At 30.6% G+C, this 26,740-nt stretch overlaps 1 protein-coding gene across 34 annotated transcripts in view; it reads right to left on the reverse strand.

The window, feature by feature from the left end:
- The window catches only part of br (broad-complex core protein), an 87,183-nt gene extending 82,047 nt beyond the window's left edge, over window positions 1–5,136 (reverse strand). For 17 of the 34 annotated variants that reach the window (XM_085944411.1, XM_085944408.1, XM_085944405.1 and 14 more), the window contains exons 1-2: window positions 3,768–4,033; window positions 2,640–2,687 (exon numbers count right to left, since the gene is read on the reverse strand). The gene's annotated coding sequence lies outside the window, so the exon portion shown is untranslated. Of the gene's footprint in view, window positions 1–2,639; window positions 2,688–3,767; window positions 4,034–5,002 lie in introns of those variants that run through there. The other 17 variants (XM_085944414.1, XM_085944409.1, XM_085944406.1 and 14 more) reach the window with 4 other exon arrangements.
- Between the last annotated feature and the right edge of the window lie 21,604 nt (window positions 5,137–26,740).

Below are 26,740 nucleotides of genomic sequence, written 5' to 3' on the forward strand. Positions count from 1 at the left end.
TATGAATAGATTAAAAATGTGAATTGGTTGTAATTTAAGTACACATACGGCTTATCTCTGTTGCAGAATATATTGATTTTTCCTCTATTTCCTTGATATCACAGATAATTCATATATATTTCTTAAGACTTTTACGGTTGGTTATAAGTGTTTTTTCGGCATTTGGACTGTCACTTTTTGATTCTCTTTACTTTCTCAATGTGTCTGATTAGTTGTAGATTCCATTCTCAAAAGATGTCATTGAGAATGATCTCTGCAAAGAGCCAGAAATGTTGAAGAAGGAATGAGACTCAAGAAATGACACCCCAAATAATAAAAAAAGAGATTTATTATTATTTTTCTGGGTAGTGAAATATTTTAATTTTATTGTTTTTAGTTTATTTTAGTTAGTGTTTTCCTACTAAAATACCATATTATGCATTTATAGATTAAGCAATGTTTCTGATATACATATAAATAATTAATGTGACATAATATACCTACCTACTTTTAAAAATGCAATAGTTTACGTTACTATAATAATTTGCCTGTTTATGCATGAATAAAGGTTCAAATTACCTAGATATATAGATTACCTATAGTTCTAATACCTACATAACATTACTGCTTTTAATGAAAAGTTATAAGCATCGTATGCAAACATTTAATACTGGCGAATTATAATATTATATATATTTATTGATTTATCCGTCTGTCTGTAACGCATAAACTGCATCTCTCTCCGACGCATGTAAAATTGCAAACGAAAGATTTTGCGTCTTTGTTGCGCAATCGCATAAATTAAACACCCACGTCGCATCGCTCTCATGCGCGCTGCACTTATTCGCTTAGTGCAAGTATATGCATTTCGATCAAACGCACTGGTGTTCAAATCGACGCGTTCTTTAGCTATGAATATTGCATCCTATATTGATTTACTTATGCTAATTAGTATTTTTGAGCGAATCGACAAGAATGGTGATAAGTGGCACTGCCACCTGGTCATTTTTTCTAGTTATAAAATGTTATTATTCTCAAAGAATTGGACGTAAATATAAATTTTAATTTGTCTACAGACTGGTTATAATATTATTTAAAATTCGAACAACGTTTATAAACAATATAATATAAAGAATTAATATCAAGTTTGTCTATTTTTTAGAGAATGTTTTGAAAATATTTATATACTTATAACTAACAAGAGCATTAGGTACCATTTATTTGACTGTGAAGTCTATATTGGCTGAACTTGGTCATTGGTGCAATTCACCACTTTTGTATTCCTACAAATCTTTAGTGCCTTAATTATCATTAAAATAAAATTTTTCATTTCAAATAATATAGTATAATTTATGGAAATGCAGTTTTAATAATTAAAAACATTTTTTTTTTATTTCACTTAATCAGTATCTGCATAATGCGGTATTTATTGGGTGTTATTTAATTATTATTGTTTTTATGTGAGTATTATAAGGAGATATATTTTTTTTAAGTGATCTTAAGTAATAAGTAACTTATTACAATTTACTGAGTCATGTTTGAGCATTATTTTAACTCTATTTTAGATATTAAATTTGACATTAAATTTATAATATAGGTGCCTGCATAATATTGGTCATCTCAATGCATATATTTCAATTCATTCAACATTATACAATATTATTACAACTGACTGATGTTGGACATAAGTCATAACGCGAAATGATAAGAAAAATTCCATAATTAAAAAAATATGAAAATAGCTTTAGAATTTATTTCTATACTGACTTACAAACAAGATTTACGGAGACTTTTTATACAAATAGTTTTCAGAATTCCTGCTCTTCGATTTGTATAATTAATTATAAACATTAGTCTACATTATATTAATTGACACATAATTATCAAGTTAATTCGCAAAATACGATTCATATATTATATTATACTCCTGCATAATAATATATAAGAACTTACAAACGAGCAATTATTAGCTGAAATCTACTGTAACTATATCTAGCCGAGAATTTTCACAAACGCGGGATTTGAACCCACTACACACTGCTTAATATCATAGCCGACTGCTATTAGGCCATCTTCATATTATTTATTACGCGTGATATATTATTAATACAAAAAAAATATTTATGTTATCAAGTCAGTATGAAAAGCCATATTATATATTTAGGTCCTTGCATTCAATGTGAGATATGCGTAAATGTTTGCATTATAATATTAGGTCCGTTGCTCTGTTACACAATATACGCTATGATTCAATTTTTAATTAACAAGGATGTGATATTTTAATTATTATTGTTTTAATATCGTATCAAAGAATTATGACGTCACATTATACAGTCTAGATTAACCTTTAACGACATGTCAATAATAAAAAAATAGAATGAATAAGTACTTAGTCTTCCTTATTTTTATATTCTAACATTTTTTATCTCTCTTTTAATGTAATACAAAATAATATATACCTATAACGTATTAATTGATGCAGTGAAATAATTATAAATATTTGCGAGGGTGTTTTTTTATAATTTATTTTGCAAATCTAGGTTTTTAGTATTGTAAGGAGCTTAAATAATTAATTTTGTTCTTTTTATCGTATACTGATCTGTTTTTATTAATCAAATAATTAATTATTTCGCCATAAAATAATAAATTGTCATATGTACCTGACTAGATAATCCAAAGAGCGACCGCATCGATATTATTATCGCCAACTATAATATATAGGTTGAAATTCACTTCAGTATTAATAAAATTAAGTATCTATTTTATAACTTAAACATTTAAATATGGAATGAGAAGATTTTATTCAATTCAAAATATTGCCAATCAAAGTAATGCACAGTATTTTAATAACAATCTTATATACCTGTAATATTTATAATTTATAAATACAGGATATTAATATGATTTGGAGACACGTTATTATATTATTATGTTAAAATAATATAAACTGCCAATATGCAGGAGCCAAATAACGGACAACTTTACTGAAGATTGTGTGACCACTCGACACATAAAAACAAACAAAAAGCAAGAAAAGGTACACAATGAGTAGGCTGTGTTAGGTTTAGGTTGTTTTAATATTTCAAATGAACACACACAACAGTAGAAACTGTTAAAAAAATAAGTATTACTTTAATAATATGCAAGCAACCGTTTTTGTATTAATTAATTGAAAAGCTAACTACCTTTATATTTCAGTAGATATAATAAACTGGACATTGGAAACACCTTTATTTATAGTTAAAAGAATCTAATTTTATACAAGACACTATATTATATTATTATTATTATATATATATGTGAGATAATTAATTATAATAAGATGGCTGCTTATAGCATAAAGCTATTTTTTTGGTTTCAGATAAAAATTTTGACATTTTTCTTTTTCTAAAACTAATTATAGATAAATTATTTTAATGTTTGTACCAAAGAGAAAGAGATAACGATTTAAGTACATCTTGATGTATATAATATAAGCTTGAAGCTATTTTTATAAAGTTTTCTATAACAAACGGGCACATCAATGAGTATTTTAGTGTGATGTTATTAGATTCAAATTTATTGTTTACACTTATTGCAAATTAGATTTAAATTCAAGTACTGCATACTATGGGTAGCGATGCAATGTTGAATCAACAAATCTTAGGTTCTAATGTTTTAAAAGTAACTAAATAAGTACATACTATTATGTATTATATATTTATGTAAGGAATTTGATTTTTAATTTGGATAGGCAATATAGGTTTGATATTAATTATTTAAATTAGAAAAAAAAACATAGCACTCACATGTCACAACAAACGTCAAAGTACTCGAATGTAACCAAAATAATTATATATTTAAACTAGTATAAGAAAAAAACTTTTGCCAAATTGTTTTGTGGTGTAAAATAGCGCGGGTAAATATTTTCAAATTGAGAAAATTTCTGTCACTGGAATGAAAACTTGTTTGTAAAAAAATCCGTTCGAATTTCGGCCGAACGACTCGTTTCACGGACACCCGAAATAGTGTATGTACAGCCAGCACTCTCGCGTGCAGTTTTTTCGCGGCGAGTAAAAAAAAAATCGCGAAAAATATTATCATCTCTCGGTGGCATGGCCATGACATCTGTGTGCGTGCCGGCGAGTCATGAAACTTAATTCCATTTTTGAAAAATGGAGCGCGAAAAAGACGCGGGGAAGTAGGTAAGATTGCGCCCGCACTGGCGGCCAAGGACCCGCTATCTATTGCATTGGCATGTGCGCCTGGTATCTAGCATATTATGAAAACAACCGAAAACTACCCCATCTCCCTCTATTTTGCATATTTTTTTGCACACATCGTTTTTATAATTCATTTATTACTTATTATTTAAAAAAAAATATAAATGTTTCGGTAAATAGAATTGAATAAAACTACATATATAAAAAAAAACGTAGGATATTTACAAAAATATCCGGAAAATGTATTTGAAATTAGAACATAATTTGTAACAACTTAATGAACACCTCTTCAATTACATGCACGCCTGATACTTTCAATATAATAACTTAAGGTTTATTTATTAAATTAAAACTATAAATTCTATATACTATATATATTTTGTTGATTATGTGTAAAATTGTTTTATAACAAGTATCAAAATTTTATTTAAGTTTATTTTCAGTATTTTTAAGAAACTTTTTTGAAAGTTTGTTATTAAGTAAAGAAAAACAAAATTGAATTTATTTAATGCATATTTTTTAAAGTGTATATAATTTATCACATTTAGATTTTTAAATAGTGAAATATATGTAATTATTAATTAAGCTTTTTGAGTTATTTTTTTTATTAATCACTGTATTTTAGAGGAAAGTTATTGTATTTTTTTAAACTATATAGAAAGTATTTGAAAAGCACTTTTGTGTGATTTAAATAATGTTTTTTTTTTTTTTTTTTATAAACTTTTAATTACTGTTAATTAATCATAATTCGCGATGCATTGATTGTGGAAAAAATACAATGCGTATTACTTTTATTTGTGACGAGTGAAAAAAAGCTGTACCAATCTCGCCGAGATCGTGTTCATGTATGCGCGCCGGTTTTTAAAACAAAATACTTTTAAAAAAAATTCCGAACGCGAAACCCGGACGTGGTGCGAGAGACATCTGCCGTAATCAGCGAACACTAAAAAGTAGTGCGTGAATTTCGCCTATGTTTTGCGGAAGCCCGAAAACCTCCTTAGCCCCCACCCTTCGCCATGAATAACGTTGCAAGTTTAAAACGGAGAGGCATCGCTCTCTCTCGCTCTGAAATTTTTACATACACAGGGAACCGAGAACGAAAGTAGCGGGCTATTGCAATTAAAATATATAAAATGCTCCGCGATATTTTGCGATGGTGGTGGTGTGCGCGCGGGGGGCGTGTTCAGGCGTCGCGCGAGGGGCTGGAGGCCTTTTCGGGGGCGCGGGCGGTGGCGGGTGGTTTTTCCTCCCGTGAATTTTGACTCCTCGAACACGCGCTTTTTCATTTTTTGCTTCCTAATTGTGGGCGCGGGACGGGTATATATGGCCCTCTCTGTTTTTCCGCGTTTTTAGTTGCAGCCATGTACCGATTTTTTTAAACTGCGGTGGATACTTTTGCACCCGCATTGTTAAAATGGCCCATATTCAATTTCGTTATTATAACCCTTTAGTTAAAAAAATATTTTACCGATAATATTATATTTAACAAAACAAACCCTTTTCATTCATCATTCAATAGTGAAATAGTAACAAGAAACTACTTTTAACGTTTTTTTTACAAAATATACAATACAACAACAACAACAACAACAAAAACAAAATAAAACTTCACAATATTATTATAATAAATTCTATCTTATTTAGGATGCTTGACGATACATGTAATAGTGTTACTTAAGTCATCATACTTATAGCTTTCAACAACACCTAAGTTTTATAATTAATGTAATAATAAATAATTTAAAACAAACAGTTTTTTATTATTATTTTATTTTATCCATTAAATAATTTAAAAACTAATGTCCAACTAAAGCACCTATATGATACTATTAGACATTATTAAAATAAAATAGGTGTGTAGGCATATTATTTTGTATTGTTTTCACTCCGGAAGAAAAGTATAACAAGCAAAGTGAAATAATAGTAAAGTTTATGCACATCGCTTAGCCAAGACTTGAACCATAATGTTATGTATGCTACGTCAGCGTAGCACGTAGCACTAAGCTACAGAGCCTTAAATGGTAACACAGAAATAACAAAAAAAACAAGTAGGTATTGCATTTATTTTTTTAATAATTAATGTTATAGTAATTTCTTTATAATAAAAATATTGTATAATTATTACTAATAATATCACTAAAGATTGCATCAAAGAATTCCTTGGTATTTAATAATATATTATCAATCAGTCTCATCTATTCTTCACTCTATGAACTAAAGTACAAAATACTTTACGAACTATTTTGTAATAGCGAAATAGTTTGTTCATTCTTTTAGGTGAAAATTATACTAGCCGTTATCCTTCTATGATTATATATAAAGTTATTTATTTACGTATTATAGTGATACCTACATTTTTGTATTATAGTAACCTAATAGTTCTTAGAATATTTAAGGAACATAACGATATTGCCTTCTATAAATACATACATAGTATTCAAGAATTTAGTTAATGACATAAAGATATAATATCAGATACAAGTTAAACCATTGAATATATTGTGGTAATCTATCAGTTTTCCGAAATACATTGCCATACTACTAAAGTGCAATAATTAATGTAATACAATAAACTATATATTATTTCTCAAACTATGTATACTATATAATAATAATGTGCATGCAATCACTTTAATGATTCTACAGTAAACTTTGTGGTAAAATATATCTTAGAATTAATAATATATTCAACCGTATTTTATTGTGTTTAGATACAATAAAAAATACAATTAAGTCACACAAATAAGATGTAATTATAAATTGTTAGTTTTAACTAGTTGTTTATACACTTTTTAAACTATTGACTTATAAAAGTTTTGGATAGTTTTTTAGCTAGTTTTACTGTAATACTCTGCAGGGAATATTTTTTTAATGAAATAGTATAAAGAGCATCTTGTATACGTCATAATTATAATTCACCTGGTGTGAAACATACCTAATATAGTTGTGTAAATGGAGATTTATGGCATACATAGAAATGTACTCGAAATCACGCGGAGGCAGCGCCTAGTGAGGGAGGAACGTACGCGCTTTTCTTGGAAAACTGTCAAAACAAACTTAGTTTACGCGGACATGGAAAACCCACAGTGGAAAACCAAGCATGTGTAAGAGAAAGTTTTCACGCACTTTGGATATTAGTTGTTATCTTTTTAATGTGACAAGACAAAGGATATTGCTAAGTTATTATAATTATTAATAAGTTTATTTTATCATTTTTATATTAATACTGTATAAAATATATATTTTGAATAGTTTTTAGTTTAGAAGTTTTTATTTTATTGTTTTTAGTTAAAATTAATATATATATCATTCTTACGAAACAAATAGAATCAACAAGTTTAAAAAAAATGTAACTCATGATCTTTACTTATTATTTTTGATAATAAATATAACATTTTAGAATGAAACGAAAACGCAAATTATTAATTTAATAAACTGTTGACTTTTATTATTTAACTACGTGAATTGTATGTGAGTAATATCTTTAATAATACTAATTTGTTGTTTAAATAAAATACAACGATGGAACGTTAATTTTTTTATTTAAATAAAATATTTAAATTAAATTTACATTATAAAATATTGCATTAATTATTGTAAACAAACACTGTAATGAGACACAAAAAAGTGTAATAAAATGACATAAGTATTATATTATTATTAATGTGATAAGTACCACAATGTGAAAAAAGCTAGTCCACTTTACACCGCGCCTTTTTTCCGTGTTTAGCTCCGTGTAGTTATTATTCGTCAAAGATCAGAATTGCATATCTGCCGGGCGTTAATGAGGGCGACGCCCCCCCACCCGCGCTCCGCCGTCCCCCCCGTGCCCCGCGAATATAAATTCATCGCCAAAAAATCATTACGCCTCAGAGGGTGGTATTACCCCTCCGCTGCAGGGTAGGACAGGCTACAATACACAGAGATCCGAAGAGCGACCTCTCCTCTACCCGGATCTGCACCGCGCGTAGACCTATACGGTGCTACGCGCGTAGCGGTGTTGTAGAGGGCTTGCGGACAGTTCGCAGCATACCCAAATCTACGAATGCAACCCTAAGTAGATACTTGAATGATTTTTTTGCTTGAAATAATTAGTGATATGATAATATTTGATGTCGTTATTACTGCCAGACAAATTTTACTATGTGGATACCTCTAGGCCATCTATTTTAAGAATAAAGTAAATCACAAATATGAAAAACGTATTAATATTACGTATTATATTATTACATAACATAGAATGATGAAAAAATGTGAAACCAAAGCAACTTAACACGTTTCACTATTTTTTCGACAATATTTTCACACTAAAATAATAAATATTGGTTTGAAAATAGACATAAACCACTACTAACCTTGTTATGACGTCAACAAGATCTAGCGAGTTAATTCGCTTATGGCCTGACGGTACATAAAAACTTAAGCGAATAAACTCATTGCTCATTTATTTTAGCAATTATTCTTAATACTTTAAAAGAGGTTTATCATTAAATTGATATATTATACGTAAAAATTTTATATGGTTCTATCAAATTGATGACGCAGATTTTTATTGAGTTAAATTATTCATATACTTTTCAATTCCATTTTTATTAGTGACATATCTCTTCCATTTAGACAGTCTGACGCTATCAGTTAGATTTAAAAATGATTTATTTCCATTCAGACTATGTGAACTAACAACTATAAAATTCTCTGGAGACAATTTTAAAAAACCCAGTCTTTCACGTTTTCATCAATAAATTATATATTTTTATTTCCATTTCCACGTATATATATATATTTATTTTCCTATCAGAAAATTTGATAAGGCATTCGAGGGCAATGAATACCCACTGTTAAATACGTAACTAACTATGAATTTAACCTTGAAACACTTTATTATATCGAAGGATGCATACAAAATTACAGTATTCCGTGTCAGTCGATTGATTGCCAGTTACTTTAATAGAAAATCAGTTATATTATTCTGCGGTGTAATTAAAATAAGTATAACTGGAAGGTATGGTTAATAAATTCCCCATAACACCCTTATTATTTTGATCGCGCCATGGGTCGATGGGCGTGTGTGACGCCACGTTATCCTGCAGCTTAATATCACTATATTCGACTGAAAATTTTTCCTAGACCGTTATATTCTTCGCTTAGTGGTTGCGTTTATTCACTGTAAATAATTGAGGCATGCGAAGCTTTATGAGGTTATATCTTATTTACAAAAGAAATGTTTATTTTTTTCTAAAGTGATACCTATCATATCAAATTTGATCAATATCGCGGTCTGGGCTCCAATCGACGGCTACCGAGACATTTAACATTATACTTAAGCAGTGAAAATATCAGTAGTTCTTTATTACTAGCCATAATAATTATCATCCGAGATTAATTCGCTGCTGGATGAAGGCCTGCCTTTGCAGTCATTTGAGCCCCTTGAATACTAATATAGGACTGTATTTGTCCATCGGTTGTGCCACACGCCGAGTGACATCATCTTAACATACGTCTGTGTACCGAATTCATTCAGAAACGAACGGTGGAGGTAGACTGTAGAGATTAATAATATAAATAGTGTACACCAAATTTGCATTTCATACTTATTTATTTTCATTGCACTAAGAATACAAATTGCAGATGGTTTTTAAAATTCAATTAAGCTATGCTTGAACCACTATTAGATTGCCATAAAATCATATATAATTATTGTAGATTTGATAGGTACTTATAAGAATATTGTTTATGTATTATTGTTTGATATAGGCACGGCTTAATTGAAATTTAAAAGCTAACCAACACCACCTGTAATTTGTATTCTTAGTTCAATGAAAATATATAATATCAATACTATCGACCGATAGTACTTGATGGAATTCGAATTTAAATTCTAATGGATTTAGTTTTGTACTATTCCATTTGAGTCGTTTTTTGCGACCCGGGTTTCGCCTTTCGGCATCTTCACGCACTGTGTACACTCACCAAAATGCAAATAAACACTGATAACGAATACTATTAACTAATATTAATACTATCGACCGATGGTACTTGATGGAATTTGAATTTAAGTTCTGATGGATTTAACTATTCCACTACTACTATTCCATTTGAGTCGTTTTTTTTAGCGACCCGGGTTTTGTCTTTCGGCATCTTCAGGCACTAAAATAAATAAGTATGACTGACAGTTGAGTGAGCATGGTGAGATTTCTCGCCGAAGAAAACTGGCGTAAATGTGTCACATTATGACTTCCAATATACAATATACTAATACCATGCCCCCCACAAGGGTTGAAATGATAGAGGTCCAGCTCATTGGCCCAGCATGGCAGGTCTACCAGCTAAGTGAGATAAACACACATCACAAAATTTCTGTCGGATCTCTACAATTCGTCACTGGTTTTTATACATTGGTTTCTTTTTTTGTCTTTCCGCGGTATATCCATTAATATCGAATTAATATTAATGTTGATTAGTAATCTGACGACGAACTGTGTTACAGTGATGAACCCCACAGCGCGGCGTCTGGATGTAGCTTTCTTTAACGTTGTATGCGAGAGAGAGTAGAGTTTTTCGTGGAGTTTAATGCCCCCCTCCGCCCCCTATGAGGGAGCTTAAGGGAAGCATTTATTCAGAGGAGGGAGGGGGGCGGTAGTTAGTTACCGCCCCCCACCGCCCCCCCGCCGTTATGCAGCGGTGTGGGTCGAAAATATTGGGCCTGTCAGAAGAATTTGTATACCACGGTGGGTAGAGGGCGCGAAATGAAGTGCTGCGAATATTTTGGCCCGGGTTTTTCGGATGTGATTGAGCGCCCTGCGGTTGCCATTTCTTTGCGCTCTCGCTCTGTGTGTATATGATATTGTATTATTAACAGAGAATAAAATTTACCAACGATCAAAGCGAGGTTTTTGTTTATCTCGCTCTGTGACGCGGGGGCGCACCATGTCTGCATTTGAGAGATTAAAAAGTGCCTGAAAATGTACGTTAGAATCTTTTGCTTGAATTAAATATTAAAAAATTGAAGATACAACAAATATTTTTTTATTAAAACACTCGCTTAAAATATTCAGTATCACTGCTGAGGGTTCATAAGAAATATTTATTATATACATATAATACTAAAAAAAATATTTTAACATTAAAATAACAAACTATGTATTTATAAAACATCGTTAAGTAATCTATATTTAAAATAATTACAAGATGAAAAGAACTTTTTATATACCACGTTTTTAAATTTTCTGTTAAATCATATAAGCTTGACAATTCTATGTATTAATAATTTAGGACAAATAAGGCAATTGTCAACAAATATTTTTTTTGCTATTTTGCAACAAACAAACAAATATAGAATACTGAAATGCAATTTTGATTTCACTAGTAACGAACGTATAATATATTATTTATTTAGTTGCTAGGACTACCCCCTTAGCAACCAATAATAGTGGATTGGATTACGGATTCCTTCCGAAATAACTTTTCATACAAGACAGAATTAACTGAAAATGAATTCAATTATACTTAAAGATGGCTAAAAGTATTAAAAGAACGCATTGGCATCGTGTTCTGATATATTCTAAAAGTTTCAAATGTATAGCTAGTTGGGAAGTTAGTTAAAAATCGATTGCAAGATTTGTACTGGATAAACAACCACCGGACAAACAAGAATACGAGCTAAGAAAAACGTGGTAATAAAATAAAATAAGACAGACTATATATTTATGAAACAGCGTAAATATATATAAAAAAATATGACATTCTAATATTAAAAAAAAAGTTATATTAGAAATATTTTGGTTTACGTCCTGGTTAGTATAAAAAAATATGTATGTTGCTCGTCCTACTTGTGCTTTTTTTAAGGATGATATCGAGCCACTGCGACTTTAACTTCGTTTGTAAAATATATTATGTTTACAACTAACACTTCCGTGCTAGACCACTGCGTTACGATTTTTCGAGGTAGGTCCTGCTAATAAACGTATAAAGTATAACATTAAAAGTAAATTATTAAATTTTATCACTCAAATTTACAAAATTAGTTTTCTACACTTTTCAATCAATAGATAAAACTATTTCACTGACTGGAATACCTACTGTTTGCTTTTTTCTATTTTTGTATTTTTATTCAGATGATTGATAGGTAGATTACTTTAAATTTACTTTAAATACGTCAAGTGAAAATTTTGATACTAATTGATGAAAGTTTTTCTTACTGTATAATGCACTGTCTGCATCATCAGGTTATATGTAATTATGTTTATATATTTGCCTTGCTATTTATTTGACATCATGTTGTATGTTTGATATCATTGTTGTTTTTATTTAATAAAACGCATTTTTTTTGTAGTACTTATTCCACTTTTAATTAAAAGTGGAATAAGTACTACAAAAAAATTGCGTTTTATTAAATAAAAACAACAATACAATGCAGTTCCACCATGAATTGACAGTTAACAAAATAAAAGAAATGTTTGATATCAGTTTATATATTTGACATCATGTTGTATGTTTGACATCAGTTTGTATATATTATTTGACATCATATTGTATGTTTGACATCATGTTGTAGTATGTTTGACATCAGTTTGTATATTTGACATCATGTTGTATGTTTGACATCAGTTTGTATATTTGACATCATATTGTATATTTGACTCCATGTTGTATATTTAACGTCTTGATGTATATTTGACATTATGTTACATATTATTTGATATATTGTGTAGATAAACGTTGGAAATGAATGTTCTGTACGATGAAACCAGAGTTGCTAAATTCAATTCCTATGAAATAGTAGAAATTACTTATCAATTGGAAGTTAGATTTACGTTCACTACCAATTAATAGTAGAAACCGATTACATATTATTATTAAACTTATGACACCGGACGGGATTGTATTATATGAGAAAAAGCGATGTGATGACGCGTAATTTTCTTATATGTAGTAAATAAAAAATATATAAAATATTTATTTGCGTAGAAATAAATGTTTTCCTTATAATACGAGTACATTAATTATAAACTATTTAAAAATAGCATGGATTGTTATTTACCGAAGAATGAAGCTTAAAATGATCGATCACTGAAGGTATGGACTCTAGGCAATTAAATATAAGGGAGAAATGAGGTCTTTGAGATGTGCCTATAGAGAAGTGTCGTCAAAATTCTGACGGGGTAACTAATGTGGACATTTTCAAACGAATTCGAAAGGACCGAACATCTGCATAGCAGACAACTCGAAGAACTATAGCACCCAAGTTAAATTATCACAGGAAAAGACGTACAGGAAAATCCAAGAAAAGATCAACGGTATGGTATATATTATGTGGCAGTGAAGGTGTAGCACTTGGCGTCTAATGAATATGCGTATGAGAGCAGTTCTATTAAACTGCTCCGGAAGTAAACGATGATCGCTGTTATCGTCGTCGGCTTCCGATTGGGGATGGTACACAATAAAGAAGATCATCATTTGAAAAAATCAAAAATATTATTTTTAAAAACCAACGTATTATAAAAATAATTACAAGATAAAAATAACTTTTTAAATACCACGTTTTTAAATTTTCTGTGGAATCATTAATAAACTTGACAATTCTATGTATTAATAATTTAGAACAAATGAGGCAATTGTCAACAAATCATTTTTTTGCTATTTTGCAACAAACAAACAAATATAGAATACTGAAATGTCATTTTGATTTCTATAGTAACGCACGTACATATTAATAATTTAGTTGCTACGACCAGCCCCTTAGCAACCAATAATAGTGGATTGGATTACGGATTTCTTTCGAAATAACTTTTCATACAAAACCGAATTAACTGAAAATGAATTCAATTCTACTTAAAGATAGCTAAAAGTATTAAAAGAATGCATTGGCATCGTGTTCTGATATATTCTAAAAGTTTCAAATGTCTAGCTAGTCGGAAAGTTAGTTAAAAATCGATTGGAAGATTTGTACTGGATAAACAACCACCGGACAAACAAGAATACGAGCTAAGATAAACGTGGTAATATGTGTACAAAATAATAATGTAACTTTTATTAATTTCTACAAGTTAGTTTATTTTCCGTTAGCTATTTTGATTGTAATACATTTGTTAAGAATAAAAAATTGAATTGTATACTAACAGTAAACAATTAAATGTTAACAATGTATTATTTATAATAAAAATATTAAAATGTTTTAAAAATTGTAAAATAATATCTAATGAATATGTCAGCTGAAAATTGTATCTAATGCTTAACGGGCTGGCCTCCTTTACCGAATTTTTTGGATTTGATTCATGCTGAGGTCATAATACATAATATTAGAATTTGATGCTATTATTACGTCCACGATGGCTGAACAGCTAACGCGTCGGCTTATAGTGTTGTGGGTCTCAGGTTCGAATCCTGGGTCTGGCAAATACACATATTGCTTTTCAATGTGTGTTTGGAGTCAGAGTATGGACTTAATAGGTTAAGTGGGTAACGTCGATATCTCGTAAAAAAATCTGTTAATACAAAATATCCGATCTGTGGAGGCCCGCATGATTCTCTTGGGATTGGACATTTTTTATGTGCTAATGTTTTACTACTACTACACTTCTGAAATTGTGCTTTGTAGAATGTTGTAGTTATTTTTAAAAATAGAAGAAATACTTGGACTTTTCTTAATTGTATATGAAATTAAATGTTTTTAAAATATGTGATATTTTAGTTAAAAAAGACCTAAGTGTATATACGAAATATTATCGTAAAATAACGTACCTATAACTGTGAATTTATATACAATGTTTACAACCTGATATTTATTTACCTAAGTATATAAAACGTAGCCAACTCAGTACTATAAAAATACGAAAAAAAATATAAACAAAGAATGTCTAAAACATGGCAACGTTTTTGCTATATTTTTTTTGAAAGGCGCAGAATTTTACGCCGACTGTACGCACCCTGTCCCCCCGCCCCCGCCTACCTATGATTAAATACTCGAAATAGTACTACTAGTATGATAGTACTCGAGTATATTTACTTCATCCGCGATGTTTTTGGGTTTTTGCGCATGTTCCGATACATACAGCCAGCCTCCTACGCCCATGGAGAATTGCAGAAACAAACCCCCCCACAGATACTACCCCCTTTTTTATATAATCTAAAAATATAAGTAAGTTTTGGTTTGTGCAAATATTGTGTAATGTGTACTTCTGCCTAGAGCGCTTTTCGCGTGGATATTGTTAATGTCGTGCGAATGTATTGGTTGGTTCGCGTGAATGTGCGCGTGGGGGTTGGGGGTGGATGGGGGTCGTTCGTTAATATGTATGTATGTGGCGTGTTTTATAAAACATTATAAAATTTTAAGGCTGTGTTGGTTGGGTGGAATGAGCTCGGCATTGCGTTATCGACGGATGAAAACTGATAGAAAATTCGTTTTATTTTTGATGGGAAATGAATAACAACAAGAGAACATATCTGCTTTGATTGGGATTTTTTTTTATTAATAAAAATACGCGAATGAAAGTGATTGACAATTTTACGACGAATCGTAAATAATATAGATCGTGTGTTTTTATTAATAGTACCTTTGCATTTTTAAGACTTTTAATTGTATTAACTGTATTTTTTATAGAAAAACATTATAGTAATTAAAATACTTCTTCCAGACCGAAATAAAAGTTGAATTTATGATAATAATAAAAAAAATCAGCTTACTCTCTTTTCATAGAACGTATATTTCGTTGTGTACATTGTGAATATCTGCTCACCTACGCATCGGAAACCTGGACATTAACTCTACGAAATGAACGAGCCCTGAACATATTTTAAAGAAAAATTCTCCGACGTATATATGGACTGATCAGGGACGGCAGCAATTGGAGAAGATATAATGCTGAGCTCTATGGGCTGTACGAAGATTGCAGCGCAGTTCAATCAATTAAGATTGGGAGACTGCGATGGCTAGGTCATGTGCACCGTATAAATGACAATGAACCGGCAAAGAGAGTGATGTCCAGCAATACAATAGGGCGTAGAAGAAGAGGCTGGCCAAAGATTCGCTGGTTGGATGGAGCTGCCAGTGACGGCCGTATTCTGGGGGTACCAAATTGGAAAGCGGCCATACTGGATAGGGACAGGTGGAGGGACCTGTTGGACGAGGCCAGGACCTACACTGGGTTGTCGCGCCCCTGATGATGATGACATTGTGAATATCAAATGAAAACACGATGGTTAACCCTTTTCGCCTAAACACAGTCAATAAATATTTAATTAAAATAATTAAAAAACGATTGTTTTTCAATTTGTGTATGAGTCAGAGGATGGACCTAATAAGTTGAGCAAGTGGCTGACATCCATTCCTCGTAAAAATAAAATCTTTTATTACAAACCTCCACTCTGTCGAGGCCCATATGATCTTATTAGGATCGGACATGGTTTCATAAGTTTATACATATGAAAAATTCAACTTAATTATTTAATTGTGTAATTTCAAAGAATGCTCTATGAATTAAAAATTATTATTATAATATGACATTAATAATATAGTATCGTATTTATTACGCAAATATAATAAAAAAAACAGAACCTGTTCTGTCCGCTCACATTCACATCAAAAGCTAAATACAATGTTTTTCACAAACACGTGACAATTTATTTAACAACAATACATTAAAGCCTCTAACATTTTAATGGTATTAATTAACTGTTAATTAAAATAAAATGTCAATTATATACTGCATAAAACATAATTATGTAGTAGGTAATTAGTCGACATAATTAATTAATGGTCAGATCTGATTTCGTCAGCTTCAATGGTACATTTTCAGCTGACATAAAATATTCAATCATAAAGTTATTTATACCTACTAACAAATTTGTAACGTTGAGAATATACCTACATACTGTACTTACTTTATTTGAATAATTACTACTTAAATTAAACAATAAGCAGCATTGACTTCAGTTACGTTTACTAAGTTAAAAAAAAATGAAAAATTAATAAAATTAATTTAATAAAATACAGCTGGGGAAAATAACAGGTGTTTTGTGTTATAATTTTTTTTAAAAGTGTCATTTCTGTATCTATAGCAAAAAAATATTGAATGAATTGTGATAATTGATAAAAAAATAAATATATATTTACAGTTAATTGATAATATTTTTTCTGATGCACTGATGCAATATGTAGGATCATTGTCAATATTGTAACAATTCAAATATATACCGTAGACCCTACGTAGAGCTACGGTGAGAAAAACTCTTTGAGAACCAACTAAATACACTGTATTTCAATGCAGTGTAAGAGGTGATAGGGGTGATAATTTTTATGTAGAAATTATAAAAAAAATATATAATACTATATAACTATATAATAAATCTGACCTATTTATCAATCCATTTTAATTATATCTATTGCTATTTTTTGACAGAAGATTTAAAAGAAAATACATTCATTCATTCATCATCGGTATAATAACTTAATGTGGGTCTTGGACAACTCCAGGAAACGTCTTTATCTGCCTCTATCGGTTAAAATCTTTCCCGACCGCAGATATGCTGTGTTTCTTTTTACACAGTCCAATCACCGCAGTTTGGGTCTCCCGATCCTCTTAAATGTAGTTAAATGCATATTGCACGTATCGAATTTCACCGTATCACAGTTCACCATGAGCTTTCGTACCGGAAAGAGATGGCCGTATATTACTGAGATCAAAAGTGATGCGTTGTTCGTGGAGAATTGCAGAGAGTAATGTTCCAAATTTATAAGATTCAATAAGTAAATTAATTTGATATATATACCTACTTTTGAATCATTCGGAATCTTATGTAAATACATAGTATATGATTGTATTTCTAATTTACTTACCCACCTACTTTCTTCTGTCTTTTCCTTGTATTCCTGTGGATTTTATTAAATAAGTATTTTTAAGTATTTTATTTAGACACGAATTTGATCTCAATGCTATACGGCCATCGGTTTTCGATAGAATATCTCACGTGAATTGTGATATAGCCAACTAAAAATGTATAATTATCAGATGACGATTAAAAGTACCCTCGTATGTCAAATGAACGTTATAATACAATTATTTATATATGATAATAATATATTGATTTTAAATACTTGATAAATTATGAATGAATTTTGTACTTTTCCATTTTCAGGCTCTATACATTGTGCCAGATGCAGGATGTATCAGTAGCCAGGATAGATGTTTATCAGTGGATAACTGCTGCTTGTTTACATTTTACTAGTTGAATAGGCCAGGACTAGGATTATATTTTCATATGTTTAAAGATGAATTTTTCGTATTAATTAGTATTCCATATTTAAAAAATCTTTTTTGAAATACGTAGTTAGTTTTCCATTTTACGATAGAATATCACAATGACCAAATAAGAAATAATTACAAGATAAAAATAACTTTTTATATACCACGTTTTTAAATTTTCTATTGAATCATATAAACTTGACAATTCAATGTATTAATGAAAACTTTTTATTGTACTTGATAGAAATACTGAATAAATATTATAGAATACAGAAATGTCATTTTGACGTTTTATATTGATTTTCATAGTAACGCACGTATATATTAATAATTCAGTTGCTAGGACCCACTTAGCAACCAATAATAGTGAGTAGTAAATATCACTTTTATAACGAATTTTTTCCGAAACATACAAAACAGAATTAACTGAAAATGAATTCAATTCTGCTTGAAGATGGCCAAACGTATTAAAAGAATGCATTGTAGTCGTGATGTGATATATTCTAAAAGTTTCAAATGTCTAGCCAGTCAGAAAGTTAGTTAAAAATCTTGGACAAACAAGAAAAAATCCGTATCGGACAAACAAGAATACGAGCTAATTAAAACGTGGTAAAATGAATATATTATAGAAATACGGCTAGGAATGTAATTATTTGTACGTGTTTATAAACTATTAATATATTTTTTCATTGTGAGTATGAGTGTTTGTGATGTTATGCTCTTTACCTATCTTCTATTCGGGCATTGAATGAGTTAGCCAGCAATCCTCATAGAAAAAATTAAAATCAATTTGTAATATAGGAGCCCTACATTGATACCGTATAATCAAAAAGTCTCTATAATTCAATTTTTCATCCTTGTCATAGCAAAATAAACTGAGTTTATCGAAAATTTCCTAAATATCTATAATTTTACAGTTGCCAACCACTAACTATTTTGTTAGTAATTTTAATTTTATTTTTTGTACAAATTCACATATTTACGACTTTCTCAATTTTGTTATCAATGGCAAAGACGTGACCGGTCTATAAATAAATGAAAAAAAAACTAGTTTTAATACATAATAGTGATTATATTATTAACAATATTATTAAAATATAGATTAGTACCTTCATTGTATTATTGTCATTCTTCAGCGTAGTACATAGGCCTCTACAAAGTGTACGTCATCTTCTTCGTTTTCTTATGCCATTCCATACTTCTGTCTACTATTTTTGGTCATTGGCAACCAGTTAATAGAATTGATTATTAGTCATTCAACCAATTATTCTAACTTCTCGGATTTAGAAGTATTCGGAAGTACGCCAAACGAGCTAAGTAAATCTATTAAAAATATACATAAAGCAATTTCCATCTAAACCCACCCTCACATAGGTGAAATATTTGAAGAAAGTTATTGCCCACGCAATTAGCATTACCAATGGTTTGTTAGTTCTGCACCTTGGGAGAATGAACAGCTGATGTTCCCAATTTCTAAAATAGTAAGTTATCAATAGGTTTTTCATTTACACTTAAATATAGATGACTTCTAATTTTTACGCTACAGTATTTACGCGTAAGTATACCTACAAGACAGCCAGTTGAATAAAGCCACTGATTTTTTTGAATTCTCTCTACCATAAAGACTGTACTTCAACTGATGCGGTGTCCAAACAATAGAATTTGAACTAAGGAAATAATTATAAAGAACTTTTAATACTGTGACATTAACGTTGGATGAATACATTCACATCTATTCTATACACAAGGCAACTATCTAGGGTAGGTTTATATCGAAGTATTAGCACTTAGTTGTAATTGTTACAATAAGTGCTATTTTTTAACAGCACTTCTTTTGGCTGTGGTAAATTTTAGAGCGAGATAGACAGTTTTGACTGTTTAGACGGCTAACGTATTGTAATTGTTACAATAAGTGCTAATGCTTCGATACAAACCTACCCTAGAGGGCGGCTCTCGTGGTGCAGTGCGTAAGGCGCTGGCCTTCCACCCGAGAGTTCTGGGTTCGATTCCCGGCAAGGACACAATAATTATGTGTCTCAAAGCTTGGGTGTTTGTGATTGTTCAAATAACCAACAACCACCTTCTACGAAAAAGCAAGGACATGGTTATTAATAATTATAAATAAAAAAAACCCCTAGATAGCTGCCGTAGCGGCCGAAAGCAGTGTCGTGTGTAGAATATATGCGAATGTATTCATCCAACGTTAATGTCACAGTATTAAAAGTTCTTTATAATTTTTTACTTCGAAGTCTATTGTTTGGGCACCGCATCAGTTGAAGTAGAGTCTTTATGGTAGATTGTATTGTGTATTGAATAGATCGGATGGACATATTTTTTCGAAATTAAAATAACATCAATAAAATATTAATTAATTATTAAATAATTTGAATCACTGTGGCGACTGTACAACGTAAAATTTACATTTGGCAGCAGTAGATGGGAGGATGTGCGCGCGAATTGCGGAATCGAATCTCTTGTACACATTTTTCTGTACGCTCGCCGTACAGCAGATATTATAGCAGCTACAAGCTTGCTACGCCGTAGACTAAGTAGTAAGCGGCTACGGCGTAGCACGTAACTCATGTTCTCAGTATTTCCAAGCGTAGTATGTTCAATGAAATGAACCATTTCAGCGTATTATGATAATATTTTGATCAAATTTCAATAATACGTGTTTTCTTTCATAATAATTAAAGTATTTATAATGAAATGAAAATGAACACATTTCATTTAAATATCTACAGAAATTCTGTATAAATGTATTAATAGAATTTAAAAGAAAATGAATAAGCCTTTAAAAAAACTAAACTTGAAACAAGCATTATGTTACCAAAAGTTCTTTAAATACGTAATCCTGGATTATGGGACGTGATAAGAAAAACAAAAATCTAAGTTATTCTAAGTTAAACTTAAATTTTACTTAAGGCTATACCTCAGTTGAGGCATGGTCAAAAAATATCGTGGCTAGGCGACGCGCGGGTTGCGGGTCGCGGGTGCAAATGACGCATGCCGACCGAAATATAATTTATCATATAAATCCAACATGCGTCCATATAATGTTCCGTTTATTGTTTTATTAGTAACAATAATAATTTTATATTCATTGACATGTTTTCTTTTACAAGTAATTGAGTAACGTTTTTAGACATATTTACACGATTTAAGAATTAATACCCCCGTCGTCATCACGAAACAAATTGACGTATTGTATCGTCTTAAGGGTAATTAGTAAACATATATTATGACAAAACAAAATGATGTTTGAAAAAAACTTGACTTGTGGTATATCTAAATATAGTTAAACATGCTCATCAAATGGCTTCTTTATTTGGAAGTACCTATATTTGTGAAAAGCATTTTCTACAATGAGTTTTAATAAATCAAACTAAAAATCAAAATTAACATACAACCATAATATCGCATCTGTTTTGCGTATTCACACCACAAAATTTGAGCCAAAATTGCAGGATTTAGTTTCAAACAAAAAATAATTGCATAATTCACATGGTAAAAAAATTAAATATTATTTTTTAGTATATTAATTAATCAGAGTAATAATAATGTATATTTAGTAAAAAATATAAGTTTACACAATGAAATATTTTTTTTTGTCTTTTGTTTTTTTTAAAACCGAAAATATTTACAAAAGAAAGGGCGGCCCGCCAAATAGTTTGATTTCAAAATTGCCCCTTTGACGAAAAAGTTTGTGAACCCCCAGATTCTAGAGTTTAGTTCCGCCAAATAGTTTTTTTTCCATCTGGCAAGTTACCAATTGTCACTTACGCCCTTTTGTTTTAGTAGTGACTTTATATATTTAAAATAATAAAATACGTATATATATTAGATCATTACACTAGCAATCGATAATAACGTCTTTTATATCCTTATTTTATTACGTCCTTTTGGCTCATACATCTCGATTTATAAGCACTTACCTGAATTTGAATCCTCAAATAGCGGAAGAATCTAGCTGATGATGATGATGACGATGGAATGCTGCATGGACCAAAAATGAAACTTTCGGAAAACACTCTATAATGCCGCGCATACATTCGCGAGTAATTGAGACGGTGTGAGTGTATGGGTGTGTGCAGTGCGTGCGTTCGACTGTGTGGGTGTTACATGACAGGAGGGGGGGCAAGGGCGGTAAAAATGAACCGTGAGCGCTGGCGAGGGTGGGGAGGGGAAGGGGTGAAAGTACCCGCTGGCAAAATGAGTGAAGGGAGAAGAGGAAAGAATTATCACAGGCCTCTTCTGATATCCGGATAAAATTGCATTGAGTTTTGTTTATTTATTATTTTGTTAATTTCTCTGAAATATATAATATAAAAAATACGATTTCAACGAAAGATACTGTGGAAATCTAAATAAAATTGTGTTTTGATTGTATTAAATTTGTATAATGGACCCGCTATACCACAAGGGCGTAAGTAACAATTTTCAGCTTTAGAGGAAATCGATTTGAAAATTAGAAAAATACATCTTCCCAAAAAATATTTTAAACCTAAAAAATTACTATTTTTCACCATACTGCCTTTTCAAGGAAGAAGGCAGTAACTCGCAAAATTTGTGAAAGTTAGTTATGAACGTCATCCTTTAGGTAATCTATTTTTACTTTAAAATCAGTATTATCACTAAAATACCGTTAAAATCCTTAGTAAAAAATGAACATCTGCTACAATAATACACCTTAGCAAAAAGGCAGTCATTGCACGTATTTATTGCAGTTACTGCTTATTTATTATTACTTTGTATGATAATATCGTACTAATAAAAAATATCACCATTTTTTATTAATTCACAGTAATAAAATTTGAAAAAAAAACACACACTATGTCATTTATATTTAAAGTGTGTGAGTGTCAGTTACCGCCTTCTTCCTTGGAAGGGCTAAATAATGTTCTTACGCCCTTTTGACACATCGTCAACGAAATTTTTATAAAAAATAACATGTGTTTTATAAGTCAGTTGTCGTATTATATAAAATTGTATATATTATAGTATATTGATGCTGGGCATAACGTGTAATGACAGTAATTGCATAAAGGAACAAATATAGGTTTGTGATATATTAAAGTTTCCTAAAAACCTTTCATGGAAACGGAAATGGTATATAGCTCATCGACTAGATAATTGCTGGAAGAATCAAGTCAATGGTAGGCAAGAAGTGTACAAACTACAAAACATCATAAAGGTAGACATGCAGACCTCCGGGTTGACTACAGAATAGTTGCAGTAATATGAATCAGCTTGAAGAGGCGTCCTTCCAACCGTGGTTTGATTGTATCTGACGATTAACGTCGGAAGTATTAGAGGTTGCAACCGGATATGTCAACGTTTTGAAAAGCAAGGACGCTTCGGGTTCGGATTGGTGCAAATATAAAATCTGGACTTGTAAACAAAAAATAAAAATTCGATTGATTCTACTTAATTAATGTCTGAGAAATTTTCATCCAGACAGTTTGTCATATATTTTATAACAATATAATTATATAGTTAACACAATGCTTACGGGCCCTTTTAATTAATTTTGTAATTAACGTGTTAATTTGCATTTGAAAAGTAATTAGCAAAAACAGATCTTTGCCATACTCTAATACTTTGTGAGCTTTGGAATCATTGTTATAATAATTACATTGTTGTTTTACATACATAATTCTGAAAACACTGAAACACAGAAAATATTGCCAATAGAAAGAATCTTTTTTCGAAAAAAGTAAGACACCCGGCAGAATCGAACCTGCGTCTCTTGGGTTTGCGCTCTGTGTATTACCACTATGCTACGACTGCCATGCTTAATTTCGACAAATTTTAACTATTGGCCTTTTTAATACCTGCTCATAAGCACTCTCCAAATTAAGCCATAATCAAAACCATTAAATTTATTTTAGAAAATTGGTTACCATTTATTATTCAACACAATGCTCACGATAGCCGGGCGGTTATGTGGCAGGCTTATAATGTCGTGGGTTCCGAGCATTATAATGACAAAAATCCATTTATTAATGTGTCTTTGGAACCAGCGTATCGACCTAATATATTGATGGTCAATCTATCGTACAAGAATCGCACCTATGTCTTTTGGGTTTCGCGCCATGTGCACTACCACTATGCTACGACTGTCATGTTTAATTGCGACAAATTTTAACTATTGGCCTTTTTAATGCCTGCTCACAAGCGCCCTTTAAATTAAACCAGAAGGCTTCGGCCACATAGGTAGGTGCTTCGCTAGTGCTTCGTTAGGTGCTATGTTTGTCTAGTAAAAAAACTAGTGCCACATTGCGCGCTACGTGCTACGCTAGGTACAAATTCATTTGTCATTTGGGAGCGCTCAAGTCAACAACGATATGTCACTCTCAAAAATAACCAGAAAGCTACTTTAGTTACCATTTGTTATTCAACACAATGCCCACGATAGCCGGGCGGTTATGCGGCAGGCTTATACTGTCGTGGGTTCAGAGAGAGTATAATGTGAAAAATCCACTTATTAACGCGTGTTGTGAACCTATAATGTTGTGGGTCCCAGGTTCGAATCCTGGGTCTGACAAGTACGCATATTGTTTTTCAATTTTTGTTTGAGTCAGAGTATGGACCTAATATCTTGAGCAAGTGGCTTAGGTCAATTTTGTCGTACAAGAATCTGTTGATACTACATCCACTCTGTGGAGACCCATGTAATCTTAATTATGAAGATCGAACATGGTTAAAGAAATCACCACAGTTATATATTATTTCTACGTAAAATGCTTTTAATGTCAATAAGTATTTTATAAATTATTGTGAATTACTATCAAGTAATCAAGTATCTTTTGAAAAGATGGTTAATTAATTTGATGCTAATTATTTTAAATTGTGTTAAATTAAAACACAATATGTAGTAGTTATTTCAATAAGTCAATAAAATAAGTATACTTTATACAGTGTTTATTTTAAATACTATAATTATTTAAATTGTTTACATATTTATTAATTAGTTACGTATTGTTTGTTTGCAATAAAAAGAATATTCCACATAATAGAACAATGCTAAATTACTTTAAAAATACAAATAATAATATATATTTTTGTACTAACCTTTTTGGCGAAGAGTTGTATCCTATGAGATATTGGAATCTGCTGGGTTATTCTGTAAATAAAAAGATATAACAGATTATTGCTTATTGGAGTAAAAAATAATAAAAATATAATTACGAAATCGACTGATTAAATTGTTAGACTTTGCTGGTGAAGCAACAATACAATACTAAAAGTATAAAAAGAAGGTTTATTAATTTGAATTTGAATAAAAATATTTTAATAAATATTTTTTGAATTTTAATTGATTTAAATTTTATACTAATCCGTTTGAGTCGTTTTATTGCGACTTGGGTAAATGCTCAGTGACAACTAGAACAGTTAATCCACGTTTATATAAAAACATAGTTAGTGAATATATTAAATTTATTATATTATTAAATCACCCAATAGTAGTAGATTATAATAGTTAATAAATTTGATATTGTTATATTAACATATTGTTAATATTTTTACTTTTATTAAGTATCCAGGTTATTTAATATTTACTACTAGAAAGAATACCAGTTGTTAATACTAACTAGTACTTGGTAATTTTTTATCTAACCAATTTCACTTAGATTTATCCACTTATAAAACCTCTGTAATTTGAATCGAGATCATTCTTATATACATTGATATTTTAAGATATATATATCATTTTCACACTTGTGTTTCCTATAAATTCATTACCATACTTCTTTATACCATTTCGTCAATCTGTCACAAATTAATAATTTGTAATATCGTTTAATTACTGTCTATAAATACAATCAATATGCTAGTACTGTACTATAAGCATCTGTCAAAGTATTATGAGCGAATAAACGATTCATTTATTTGCATGTCAGCTTATTTTTTAAATTTATAACTTGCTTTTATGTGTAGGTATGTTTTCTGTCACCTTATCCGTTTTAATACGTATGCTCCCTAATTGCTCTCTATTACACATTTATATATGTTTTCAAGTTGTGAAAGGTGAAGGTAGGCTGTTAAGATCCGCCATAAATAGTGCACCCTAAACTTTGTCAGTCAAACGTATTTGTTAAAACTACAATTTACAGATGGTGTAGGCTAGTTTTTAAAAATCAATTAATTCCTTCCTAAACCAAAATGGATTGGTTCCGCAAAGTTTATTTGAATTTTAAAAACTAACTAACGCCGTATGTAAATTGTATTTCTATTTCAATACGTATGGTTGACAAAGTTTAATGTGCTCTATTTACGGTGAATCTTAACAGCCTTCCTCCACCTTTCGCTACTGAT

The sequence above is a fragment of the Rhyacophila brunnea genome, unplaced genomic scaffold (genome assembly GCF_057557595.1).
Source record: "Rhyacophila brunnea isolate RB1 unplaced genomic scaffold, BYU_Rbru_1.0 scaffold_17, whole genome shotgun sequence".
NCBI classification, from domain to species: Eukaryota; Metazoa; Arthropoda; class Insecta; order Trichoptera; family Rhyacophilidae; genus Rhyacophila; species Rhyacophila brunnea.